The sequence below is a fragment of the Anas platyrhynchos genome, chromosome 7, assembly GCF_047663525.1.
Source record: "Anas platyrhynchos isolate ZD024472 breed Pekin duck chromosome 7, IASCAAS_PekinDuck_T2T, whole genome shotgun sequence".
NCBI classification, from domain to species: domain Eukaryota; kingdom Metazoa; phylum Chordata; class Aves; order Anseriformes; family Anatidae; genus Anas; species Anas platyrhynchos.
Window position 1 is genome coordinate 23,008,993 of NC_092593.1, and position 14,058 is coordinate 23,023,050.

General features: G+C 36.2%; 1 long non-coding RNA gene across 3 annotated transcripts in view; it reads right to left on the bottom strand.

The window, feature by feature from the left end:
* LOC106015154 (uncharacterized) overlaps positions 1–13,831 on the bottom strand; it is a 57,201-nt gene extending 43,370 nt beyond the window's left edge. The window contains exons 1-3 of one of the 3 annotated variants that reach the window (XR_002399326.4): positions 13,795–13,831; positions 12,907–13,054; positions 12,736–12,820 (exon numbers count right to left, since the gene is read on the bottom strand). This is a non-coding gene — a long non-coding RNA (uncharacterized lncRNA). Of the gene's footprint in view, positions 1–12,735; positions 12,821–12,906; positions 13,055–13,776 lie in introns of all 3 variants that reach the window. The other 2 variants (XR_001186975.5, XR_005267250.2) reach the window with 2 other exon arrangements.
* Positions 13,832–14,058: the final 227 nt, after the last annotated feature.

Genomic DNA, 14,058 nt, shown 5'->3' on the forward strand with positions numbered 1-14,058 from the left:
ATGTTCAAATGATGTTGCTATTGCACCAACTTCAGTCATTCTCTCTAGAGAGTTCCACTTCTATTACTTCTTGCTGTGACTCATGCAATATAGTGATAGCTACATTTCTACATTTAGAAATCCTCAGAGCTGTCATTTCAAACAGCTACAACTTGCTGATCACTCTTCTTCCTCCTTTCAGACTTATCTCCTTACTCCAGCAAGATCACTTGAAATGCCATTAATTTATGTAATAAATTCTACTTTTAAAAGTGCAGAATTTCTCTCATGCTTTTGAGCCCCACGGAATTTTAAGAAGAGGATTTAGGAAAAAAAGACAGTGGAATTTGCATATGCCATCTTCCAGTTTTAGAATGTATATCTCTTCAACTATCATTTTCCAGCCTCAAAGCTGATAAAGAAAATTTTGTACATATTAGCATTTTAACTCGCAGAGGTGCACCAGCAAATTCTTTCCAAGTTTCATAATGGACTCACAAGAAGGTTATTTACTCCTGATTTATCTTTGTTGAAGCTTTTGTCTAGCTGTAATTGTTACAGCCAGTAACTTGGGCAGCCAGTTCAAGTTACACACAGCCTTCCTGTCCTTTATTTCAAAGTAGAGTTATGCTATCCCTGTAAGATCACAAACTGCACTGTAAGTAAAGGCTTTAGTTTCAAGATGCTCTTGCTATACTGTTGGAAAACATTACTATTTTCCAGGTTTGGGACAGAATTTTATTTTGAAATTAAAATCCTCTTGGAATAGAATCACGGCCACTTGCACAGGTCTGGCTCCAATCAAGTCAGAAAAAAACTTTAATTTCTTCTATTTGAGTATACATTGGCAGTACTTCAGCAAAATTTGTAATAAAAGAGAAAAAATTAAAAGAGCACTTGTAGCCTTAATTACAAGGAGTCTTCTATCTGTTTCTACTTTGGATTTGCCTTTTTTTTCAGCTCTGTAAGAGCAGTAGACTGATGTTAGAGACAGATGAATGGCTGTAACAGACCACTGGTCAGATCCCGTAATGACAGTTCACATGTTCCTGTGCCAATATAGGTTTATTACAATTTTATCAACCCCCTGCAACTGTCTGAAATCGGTATTGTGACCAAAAATTCTGGGTGATCAACCAGAAACCTGTTGTCTGTAAAAATAAAGGTCAGATGAGAAATACAGCAAGTAACCAATAAACAATAAAAATTGTGTTTTTACAGTATTCTCTGGAATTACAGCTAGACCTTAAACTCTGGAAGTGTCTTGCTGGATACTTAGCTTCTCACTTCTTCACTTTATCTGCATGTACCTAAGTTCTTCAGGAGCTCCAGCCTAATGCCAATGTCCTCCTCCATTTCATAATTCCCCATCTACCACTAAGTGTTTCAGTCTCTGTATGAGCTTTTCCATTTCCTAACCATTTCTGTTCTGCTAGATCTGTTTCACGTTTTATAACTTCTTTATTAGAAATGAATAGCATTTCTTAAAGTTTTCACCTCCATAGTAATTTACCTTCAGTGTTTGGAAATAAATTTGGGACGATTTTGCTGGTTTTCAGGGACAATTTAAGTTGTAAAAGGAAATCTTATTTGTTCCAATAAAATCATAACTCATCTCCCAAAGGAGCTTCACTACCCAGGCATATCATCTGATTAGCTATGATAGGATGCAGAAATCCAAAAAGCAGACATTAATTCACTACTTTTTTTTTTTTTGACATGCTTCATTGTAAGGTACATCTTGAATATAGAACACCAAAGTTATTATAGCAGAGCTAAGCATAACTGTAGCAGGAAAAAGTTAAAGTTCACCACATTGAGACTTTGCAATAAGTTTCTTCCCCTTACATAGGGATGTTAATTCAGCAGAAAGTGAGGCTTAATGTTTTAAATTCAATATTAACCTTTTGGCATTGTCCACTAATAATACATTTAGCTATACAAATCACTTGTCTTTTTCAATAAGCAATTCCTATTTTCAAGGCTGTACAAGTTTACAAGTGAAAGTAACTCATTCTTACGAAAGAATAACTTCATTTTTTCTGAGGATTGTTTTGGTGAGTTTGACAATTGTCATACATTGCTGTAGTGGAATAGTGCCACTTGTACATATTTCAAACATTCTTAAACCAATCAAAAATATTCTTGAAGAGTATAAATGTAATATTTAAAGTATTGGTCTGAATAACATAGAAGTTTATCGCCTCATAGACGTATGTTATTTAGAAACAATAATATTACAAAGATGACCGCAGTTTTTGTTGGAGGAGACACTGATTTTCTGGTTGGAGAACTTTAAAAACCAAAAAGCTTCCAGAAGCTACAAACACAGCTGCAGAGTACATATATTTAAATACAGCCAGATCATCTCCATAATTGTTGAATGCCTTGATTTGAAATTCTGTGGTAGAGCATTTTTTGGTCAAATTATTCATCTTCGGAAAACAAGTCTCACAGGATTTCTTCCACCTAGAGGAGTAGCAGGGGAAGTTCTCAGTAACAGCCTGCTTACTAACAGCTACTGAATGCAAATTCTTGTTCCTTTGAGAACAGCAAAACAGAGAAAAAAACAACACACTTTCCCACTTGGAAGTCAGTATATCTAATGCATAAGATGACATCATGTTCATTTCCAAATTTTTGCCCTAGCATAGACAAATTTCTGTTCACAGCTTTTCTCTCACCAGGTCTGTTCAAGAATCTCAGTACCCAGCTCTTAGCTTCCACTGTTCCCAACTATCTGAGGAACCTAAGGAGTCCTTAATATGACTTGCGAGTTTATAACCACATGAACACTATTTGGATCAAAGACCTTCCTGATGTCAGACATGCACTTGGTAACGTGGAGATATTAAATGTCAAGAGTGGTGGCAATTTTCTGCTGAAAATCTAGAAGAGCTTCCTTATGTATTTTTATAAAGATGTGTTTAATACATTTAATTAAAAAAATGGTGATAGCCACCATACTTAAATGTTATTGCTGATGCTGTTTATGGACCTATGGAGCTTGTACACTGCTTTCACTGAACAAGTTTCTCTCATATAGATCTTCAAAAAAAAAAAATACTAGATATATCATCTCCTTTTGCTATGCACATCAGAAGGCTCAACACCACCTAAATCATGTCATATATACATTTTGAAGTGTTATACTCTCAGATCCCTTTCTAGGAAATTATCCTCTATCTTTAACTAGAAAAAAAAAGATCTCACAAAGCTCTGATTTATTGTCACAATTTATTTTTAAGTGCTTTATTGCCTAACAATAGATCAACTTAGCTTGCTTTAGGCATTAACAACAGTACATTAGTAGGCCAATTATAACACTAAAAGTTTAATTTGTAAACTAGTAGAAATCATTATTGTTTCACAAAATGAGGTTTCCATCCTATTACTAACATATATTAGTACTGCCAATTTTAGTCTAATTGTGGGTTTGATTTAAGATGCTTAAGTCAATTTTATTGATAAGCAGTGTCATCTACAATATATTACAGATTACCTGAAAGTTTACAGACAGAAAGATAAAAACACAGCTGTAAGAATTCTTTCCACTGTTCCCTACATGTTGATTACTTTCAGGAACCAAACATAACAGGTGCCAAGGACAATCCCAGCATGAAAAAAAAAAATACATAAGTGATATAATTCATCTTTTAATTATCTATAAGAGTTATCTCCTGCTAGGGGAAGAGAATGTGAATACTTGCTATTGTATTCACATAGCTTCCCAGTAAACTTGTAGAATTAAGCTGGTTCAATAAAGAATCACTAAACTGGAATGACCACAATTTGGTGGTGTTTTTATGTATTTTCTTTTTAACTTGCTTATATTCAAACCAAGCAGCTACAGTAATCTTAACACATTTCTGAATTTACTTCCTTGCTATATTTACTGCACATTCTATTGGTTATGGTTAGAGACCTGTGGATACCATTGTTCCTGTAAAGTCAGTAGTAGAAGTCTGATTTTAATTCCAATTAAAATTTTAATTCCAAGGTTTCCAAGGGAGACCTTCCTTTGCTAAAGGCCATGAAAGCATATGAAATTTGATTGGTATAGTCCTTAACCGCACTTCTAAAACATGTAATCAGGCTTTTTGTTTTGTTCTTGCAAAGCAGTAGATAAGACACTGAGAATCTACAAAGTACCATCCCTGCCATCTTCCTGGCAGGAGAAAGGGAGCCTGGTTTAGCCTGATCTCAAATACTATTATGATACCATATTTAAGTATTATTACAATGGTATCCCAGTTAAGAGAGATGGTGTGCAAATAGCAAAAGAATTTTGAGATAAGTTATGAGGGATGGGCGTGTAAAAGGAAGTGAAAGAAACCAGAGCAATCAAAAATAAATAATTAAATAATCTAATGAAAAGCAATCCATGTGTATACGGCCACTATTTAAGGTATTTAACTTTTGCAAGAACGTGAGAGATCAATCCCTCAGGCAACACATCTCTCTCTTCAGCTAGCAAAAATATTTATTGTACTGGTCCATGATGTGGAGGAAGCACATGGAAAGGAGGTGGCAGGGCAGGAGGCTATGGTATGGAAATGCCAATATGGTGACACAAGTCAGGTGTCAGCTTATGCCAGCACTACCTGCAGGTCTTAGCTTTATCCTTGAAGATATTGACAGCATCTTGATGGTATAATTAGACAAAATAGAGGTCAAGGATGTATATAATTTCCTGTGAGCATTCAGATGCTTTCTTACAGGAAGTAGAAGTCAGCAATATCTACAAAGCAGTAAGAGCACACCACAACTTGGAGGTGGACAAGGTGGAACAAGGGTCATACCTTAACTCAGTAACTTAAACTCATTAACATCAAGGTGAAATTAAAAATGGGATCATCTTGATTACATCCTCCTTTTATCTGAATTCTATCATTCCTCTCTAGGGTTTTTGAAGCCTATTGTCTCAAAGCTGTTATTTGTATACTTCTGCCAGCTCTACTAAGTCCAACAATTTTAGTTGTTTGTTTTTTTTTTCCTCCTCCTTTTTAAAGAATACCAATATTATATTTCTTGTTTTAATCAGGGGTTAAATCAAGAAGTGTGTCAAGACGAGCATTGAGGCCTCTTCAGAGCCAGCAGTTTATTAGTCTTAACAGTATACAGCTATTAGAAATGTTTTCCCTTATTTTATAGAGCCAAAATTGGTATTGTGCATAGGAGCTCACTTAAAGATCACACAGAAATATAGACAACAATGCAAAAGAAGTTTGCATTGTGTTTTGCTTATTAAGCAGCCTTATTGTTTTAAGCAGTAGTCAATTAATCATTGAAAATGTTGCCCTGACTATAATTAATAACTACAGACAAAAGACTATAGGCAAAAAGACAAGTTAGATCTTGATAAAAGCAAACACTTCTAAGAATAGATTTTTGCTCTTTACCACTCCTGAAGCTCACAGATCACACCAGAGCCTGTGGCTGAACTACTGAATGTAAAAAGGCAAACAAATACGGTCCTGATAAAGCACTCATTTTCAAACTTTTATGTGCAGGAAGAGAAAGCAACTGATCAGACAGGAAGGACTGAACAGTAATACTTTTTAGATAGTAATGGATACGTGAAGAAAAAAAATAAGTCCCTTCATATTTCATGCAGAAGCATTAAAACACAGGAATTGTTACAAATATATGAAGATCTGCAAATTTGAATGCCACAATTCACATGGAAGAGCTAACAGCTTTCCATAAACAGATAATTTTAAGCTCTAGGCAGGTGGACAGGGATGGGGACTGGTGCAGAAGGTAAAAGAAAGTAGTAGGTTTAATGAACTGGTTCCTCAGGTGCCATCATGTGTCCCAGATAATCTACACTGCAGTCTCCAAGACTAGCGAGCTCCTTGCCACTAAAGCGTGAAGGGGAATGGTCTTACCTTTTCCCTTCTGCTCCCTCCCCAGCTCCAACTTTGATTCCGCAGGTCCTTCCCTTTGACCTCCCATCATTTCTGCAGGCTCTACCATTGGCTCAAATGGCAGAAGCTAGTTGAGCTTCTGTCATGGCAGCAACGCCTGAGCAGCATAAGTTTGTGAGAGAAGAGGGAAGGCGACCAGCCCTCCTCTGCAGCAGCGATGTGCTTTGTCTCATGAAACTGCCCAAGTCACCACCCACTGGTTTGCACCAGCTGAAATGCTCCTAGAGTTCCATAATCCAATAAATCTTTACTGAATGACAATAACTTCAGAAGCACAGTCTATATCTAAGAGGTATAAGATAGAATAACTCTACCAGTTTATTCAAAAGTTTGTTGTCCCACAGTTTGTTTGTTGTTGTGTTTTTGTTTTTTCCAAAATAGTTTGAGGTAGTTCATTCTGCAGAAGTTATAAGAAAATGTGTCCTCCTTTAATTCCTTCTATGTCAGCAGAAGTCCTAACACGAATAAGTTACACTTAAAATATATCACTAGGCAATATTGCTAAGCAAAAAAAAGAAAGTAATACGCACCTTTCAATTGAAATTTTACATAAGTACAGATGACAGGCTTAACTGAAGAATTTGTTCTTCAAATTCATCAGCAGTAAGTTCCACTACTTTTAGTTAAAGCCAAGATAGGCTTGGTCTTTGAAGTTAAATTGAATACGTTTTCCCTACACAACATTCCCACTGACTTACAATAGATGCTCTACATATGAAGTGACAGACAAATATTTATAGTTTCAATTTTATATATGAGAACATATACATCATGATATAATATATTCATTCCCATCCTGTGTATGTACTAAGTAAACATAAAGACTAGGAATGTATGCATTATTTCTTGTTAATTTTGTCCTAAGAACAATATATTAAACTTCAAACCCATTTTCTACTCTTTCCTTTGCAACACATTTCACATCCTAAGTTATGAATGTGCAACACAGGATGTCAAGGAAGCAATCAGCTGAAGACTATCATTCAGAAGTCATTTAAAGGAAAACGGAAAACATTTTTTTTTAAAACGTTTAAAAATGCTACAATATATTAAGAATATAAGAATTGCTTCTATTACTGCCTGGAGTGCTGAATTTTTATTCATACTTAGGATTATTGCCTTTACAAAGTACTAAATTCAGCAAGAACATGGCATAAATTATGACAGTGATTTCCATGTAAAGAGAGACACTACTCAACTCAAGAAGTGCACAGTAAAATAACTGAGGAGAAATCAAATTCCTTGCAAGATACACAACAGAGGCAATATAGAGTCAAAGCACTCTCAAGGCCAAAATTTATCAGTTAAATACAGCTTATACCCCAGACTAACTCCAGGAGCAACCCAGTCTGCTGACTCCAGCATGATGCTTCTTCCTTCCCAGACTATGAAACTGCCTTTAGTCCCACATCATGACAAGCATCTGGGGGACCCAACACAAAGCCTTTAACTGGTACCTGGAAGACTCTGTAAAGAAGAGCTCGCTCCTTACAAGAGATCTGTTCAGCTGCAACTGCATGAACAATGCCAATAGAGACAGAATAGCCTGAGAAAAATATGAATGTGGCAGAAAGAATGAAAAGGAAGATAATGGATTCTGGATAAGATTTATAAATTATTTGGACATATGCTTCTTTGGCCATCTAGCCAACTTAATTACTTTTGCACTGTGTTGGGCATTTTCCAACCCAGTTCTACAATCACAGGAATAGTGCTAGTCCTGAGAAAACTAAAGCCCAGAACAGATCTAGCCACTCTAGCAGAAGTGATCCTGAAGTTATGATTAGGTTCTACCGAGTTTTAATGAGAGCAGCCACATAATTCTACTAGGCACAGAGCAGGACTGTCCACAGTCAGACTGAACACAGCTAACAATCATTTTCAAACAGCTTTAAATACAGATTCTGTGGATATGAATGAGATTATCTTATAGAGCATTTACAACACAGAAACAGGAACCAAAGAGTCACAAGTGGCTTTTCAAGTAATCTCAAAAATCATTTTGTATTTTATATGAGCTATTTCACACAAGACTTTGTACTAAGCACCTTCGTGCCATTCACACAATTACTTTCACAATCTGGTAAACCAATGAAGTTTGCCAACATCTAGCAGCCACTAAAGGCAGATCCCAGCATCAGTGGTAAGTGAGCGATACAAAAAAAAAAACTAAGCTGTGCTAGAAGGAATTAACCCTACCAATGCTTTCATTTTTACTTCCTCAATATTTGTTTGAATTAGAGTATTTTCCAGACAAGAAAAAACTACAGAAAAGACCCTGGGCTCAGTCAAGAATGACTATGTAGCATAGAGCATTACCAGGAATTTGGAACTTGCAACCAAAATAGTGACAATGCATAATAACAAAACAATAAATGCAGTGCTAAACTATTATTTCACTTTCCAGGACAGTTAAGTAACCACAGACAGAACAAACAGGAACACTTACACATCAGAATTTCTGATGCAAATTCACAGACTTAGGATCTATGCCAAAGCAAGAGGATCTATACTGAAGCAGGAGACCCCTGGGGAAATGGAACTCACAGTATTATTCTTTTCAAGCAATAGTATGGGTAAATAAAAACAGTTCGGGAAGGATGGGCTGATATTGTCTGTGACAGTGAATTAACCATCAGGGACCAATTCCTGCCTTTCAGTAAGTATTTTCAGAGGAATGAAGGTAAATTCCACATTTTTAAGAGTAGAAACTGTCTCTCCAGCCATTTTCCAGCCCTAGCTTGCAACACCTGAAACTGGTAGCAGCTAGGGTATCCAAGGAAAAGAGAGTTTTTCTTTAAGAGTGCAGAAATACTCCTTTATTATGTTTTCTTTCTGTAAGCATAAGTTTGAGCAGAAAGGGAACTTTGAAACACATGAGAAAGTATTTAGAATAAGACTTTACATGTTCATCTGTAGACACAAACTCAATTCCAGCTGTGAAATCCAGACTGGCCATTTCAAAAAAAAAAAAGGGCAGAAAAAGACTAGTGAGTAATTGAAATAAGGGAGGTTTTCAAATGAAATTTCTTTTGGTGGATAGTTTAGAATAGTTTTGTTAAAAAAAAAAAAAAATCAAAGTTTTTAAAACACAAGCTATGTTTGTCATTTCCCCAAAAATGCTCAACTTGTAATGCTGGTGAAAAAGGTTGAATAACATTATTACCAGTTTATTCTAAAATGAAGAATTCTTATTCTAACGCTTACTCTAGAAGTCAGGAAACCATCATTTAATTTGGTCTTTTTACAATCTTATTGAAACCCAACCCCTCCCCATTTGGTCTGAGTGAACAAAACCATAAAGGAATCTAACAGCAAATACTTATATTCAATCAAATCTGAGTCCCACTACTTCAGTACAGTACCACCTCATGACCAAGATCAGGTTGAACAGTAATATCAAACATGAAGTTTAATCCATAAAGCCTTTTTTTGCCCCCTACAGTTCTGGAACATTGAAAGACTGAAAAATAGCATGTTGTCTTGCAAGCATTTTGCAGCACCAAATTTTGTCACATTGTTTGGCAAGTTGCATTGGACTTGTGCAACTTCCAGAAGTCCAGAAAAGGCATGTCAGTCTAACTTTTTGTCTTGACGGATTATGAAATTTAAAATATTCGGCCAGGAAATCTCAAACAGTTCTGCTGCTGGGCAAGTAAGACTCCTGCCCAGCAGCAGAAAGTGACTTTTGGCCATGGAAAAGACACATGAACCATAAAGCCAGTAATGAGTAACTGTTAAATTCAACATTAATTGAAACAACCAGCTAGCAAAACTTCTAAGTATATAAACCTCTATTAAAAAAAAAAAAAAAAAGATAAATTACAACAACATAGAAAATTTGTTCAAAATCCTATTACAGAGCACCAAAATAACGTTAAAGTCAGGATCTGTCATGCAGAACAGAAAATAGCATTTTTCCCCCAAGTAGTGTTATAGGTTGCATTATATCCCTCAAAAACAAACTGTATTGATAGTAGACAAGAATAATTTTACCTAATCTAAATATGTAGGATTCCAGAAAAAGAGCAGACAGAAGGCCAAAAGCATGAATTATGCATACTGTATCATCAAATTCCCATCCTACTTTATTGCTAGAGCTGGTTTTGTATGGAAAAAGAAATTAGGGTAGAACACATATTGAACAATTTTCTTTGTAACTGGTTCTTATTCACCTTAAATATAAAATTTTATTTAGCTTATATCATAGGGAGACATCCTTATTAAAGTAGCACATTTACATAGGTCCCTTTGAAAGGATTTAATGCAAACAAGACTGAAATAATTGAAGGAAAGACATTTTAGACTGTTCTCAAAAGAGCTTAGTGAAGAAGAGGATAACAGGAAAGAATTACTTTATTATATTGATTTTCCTAGAAAAAAAAAAAAAAAGCTAAGCAAGGTAGGTCAAATAAACCAATTCTCTTTTGCAAAAATCAATACAAGCTTGAAGAACATCAGTGAATTTACATGTCAAAAAGTGTTTATAACTGTACTGCAAAACAAGACCTGCACATTATTACTCTAATAAGGCAGGTAATAGAGGAGACTAGCTTGGTACATTACTGCACATTGCTATTTTAAAAAAGTGTTTAAAATGCAATATATACACATTTTTCCTAATCTAATCAATCCATTAATCTGAAATATGATTGATTATATATTACATTGCAACTCCCTAAAACATGTTGAAACATTGCACGGCTGGCCCTCAGTTGCTTAAAACACATCTATCTGAAAATGAAAAATACTTCTACACACAACACTGCAAAGAAAATTGTATACTTAAATCTTTATCCAAGTCCCACATTCTTTACCTCCAGGATACTTCTGTTTTATAGGTAAAACCTAAAACCCTACTATCTTCTTTAAATGAATAAATATATTTTCACATCAGGTATCTGAAAGTTAGCCCCCTTTACATGATTAGCATTCACAATAGTATACTCACTGTCCTAGATACTTGAAACTGGAAATGTTTTAGAGCAATAACCTTAGCTCAGTGTTATCAGTTACTATTGTTAGCATCAGTCAGATGAATATTAACTATAGAACTGACGCCCAGGTTCTGGCAGGACACATGCTGAGGACATAACACCTGCTGGTATGTCCTGGCTGTATGACCCAGCATCCAGCTGTGATGAGGAACCCAGGTTTTCTAGCTCCTTTGCTGTAAGGCTCCAGCCACCCTGCTGTGTCTCTCCCAAATCTGATTCTGCCCCATGAAAGGGGCATAAAATTCCCTGAATTTTTTCTTTAGCTTTTGTCTTGTCCATTAAGGCTACAATGAATTTGTCTGCAAAATTTGTTGTTTAAAGCAACATCCCCTACCTCCATCAGAAAATAGTAAATGATAAACTGGAGATGAGGAGCTGCAGATCCTGACTGAAGTTTTGGTACTAATAACAGAATTTCCACTGATTTTGCTAGGGATAGTATTAATGTGGACAGAACAAATAGTTTGAAGTATATCTTATTGATAAACCTTTTCAAGAAAAACAAAACGGGGAACCAAGATCTCTCCAGCTTAAAAGCCATCCAATGCAGTTGAGGAGTCACACTGAGGACTTGATCCTGTTTCTTCTGACCCCCTCTTCCAGTACAGAGTCAGATACTCAATCCTATTTCTTTGCATTGTTTAAGCTCTTTCTGAAATTACTTATTAGAGCCTACAAGAAATTGAACAGCAATCTTAGTAAAGTTATCTAGTATTAAAATAACATTGTCTGATTTCCATCAGCAGATCACTGATTTCCATCTGATTTCCATCATGCAACCAGTTAGTTAAAGCTAATTGTTTATAAAGACCACAGAAGACATACTTTCCTCACATTTCCAAAGAATAGCCTTCCTACTGCTGAACAGTAGAGTTCTTCTAGGACAGTCAAACCTCTGAAAGAACTACTAGAATATCTTCTAAGAGCTACAGTGAAATTCTCTCCTCACCTCTCAAAGTATTCCAAAACAGCATTAAGGTTTTTCATTCCAGCTTAGGAACCACATGTATACACAGTTTCCAATAACAAAAAAAGCCACATACCTTTTCCATGACCAATTAATTTTACATTCCTCACAAAGACAGTAAAGATATAACACAAGGACAAAGGCCAGAATGTAAAATCACAGAATCATTCAGGTTGGAAGAGACCTTCAAGGTCATCGAGAATTTATGCTCAAGATACCCATTGCACAAATCTCCAGCTTCAGTTAAAAGCACCAAAGCTTCAGAGTAGAACCTGTTCCCACCCACCTGGCAACACAGTGATCTGAAAATATTTCCAAACCCCATCTTCAGTACATTCCAATGAAATCAAAACTAATGTGACATCCTGTGATCTGAGTTTACAATGGGAAAAATCCATACATTTGCAAATATTCCATACTGCAAATAATTCAGTGTTTGTTTATAGCAGTAGTTAAGACACCTCTGGCTTTTGTTTTCTTTTTGTCATTCACTCTATTCTCTGTTCTTTTTTCCTTTCTCAGTCAGTTCATTTTATTTTTCTACCTAGTTATTTATCACTTATTTTTGTCTCTGCTAGCTTCTCTATGTTATTCAATTTTTTCCCGTGTTTGAATACACATTTTTTAAATGACACAGTCAAATGTCTTTGCAGGACTACAGTTTCAGTTTTGAGTGTTATTGTAAATGAAGGTAAACGTTTATAACCCTTGAATAATTATCAAAAGAGCTTCCTTGAGAACCTTTATTTTTAATTATGCATTGATAACTAGTAAATACAGTATATTTGATGTATTTTTGTGTACTTCACAGCAGAAAGTGTAAGCAAATATTAGGTAGAAGAATTCAGAATATGTTACTCACCACATTCATTTATTCTGGTAGCCTGAGGTGCATTTCATGTCACCCAAAAGAAGTGCTTCTCATTTTCCTTCTTCATAACTGTCTTCTAGGTTTAAAACACAAAATTAATTTAAATTCTTAATGTAAGAGCAGGAAACAGAACACACAGTCCTTTTCCTCTCAGCTACCTACATGGGTAATTCAGCATAAACTCGAAGCAAAGACAAAGAAAGCAACCATGGTCATCAGCAAACTTTGCCTCCTGCTTTAAACTTCATTAAGCTTCATCAACGCCAGCTGCAACTTTCCTTGCTGCAGCAACAGTTGCATCAGCAACCAACTGTTGAGTTGGCAGATAATTCAATACAGGCAGAGATACAGAAAAGAATTGTTATGTCAGTCCAAGGTAAATTAGAATTGAACTAAAGAAACGCATGAACTTAAACCAGCAATAAGTCAGACAGGGTTTCTTTTCTAAGAGTCACCATTCAGGCAAGCTACATTTGCTTTCACAGAGATGGTCCTATTGCTTTAGAGATTTCTTTATTAATCTTTAACACAGAACTTATCCTAACTTCTTTAGCATACAAGCTATGCTTTGAGGACACATTTCACCTCTACAAAGGGAGGCATTTAGTACTGAAAAACTTTACATATAGGAAACAAAAAACGCTAGTTTAACTCCTGTTTTCCGCTCCTTGGGCATAAAATAGCTAGACTACACCAACCTCCAGAAATGTTGTACTTGTTACCTACCTAACCATACCCAGCCAGTGTCAAAAGCTTTGCAAAAAGTTATTGTCAAAATTATTACATTAGTTACAGTTATTTGCAAAAGCAAACCATCTACTAGGGGATGAAGCACACGTTCTCCCTTTTCTTCCAGCAGTGCCCCAAAAAAGAGAGCTCTTCCAGTCCTACCAGGCAAGAAGAGCACATACACTATCCCCATACTAAAACAAAAAGCCTCCAGCAAAACATCCCTCATCCCTATCACCACCACCACCACAGTGAACCTGCAAACAGAGGATAAAATTGGAAGCTTTGAAAATGAATAACTACTTGGAAACCAGCACAGACCCCTCACATCCAGAGCAAAACCAAGGTTGGGCTGAGCTAAACCACCCCATTCCCCCCTCCCCAGCTGTTATATAGCTCCTGATCAGGGTAACCAACTCCACCTGCTCCCATTGCCCTGCCATCAGCTCAGCTGCTCTCCGGCCTCTGTTGGTGCCTCTTGCCTGCAGGTGGGCCTCCGCAGCCTCCCCCAGCCACTGAGGGCTTTGCTTGGCACCGGGCACATCAAGAGCAGTGCCAGCTGCCTCCTTGCTCCATCCTGAATGG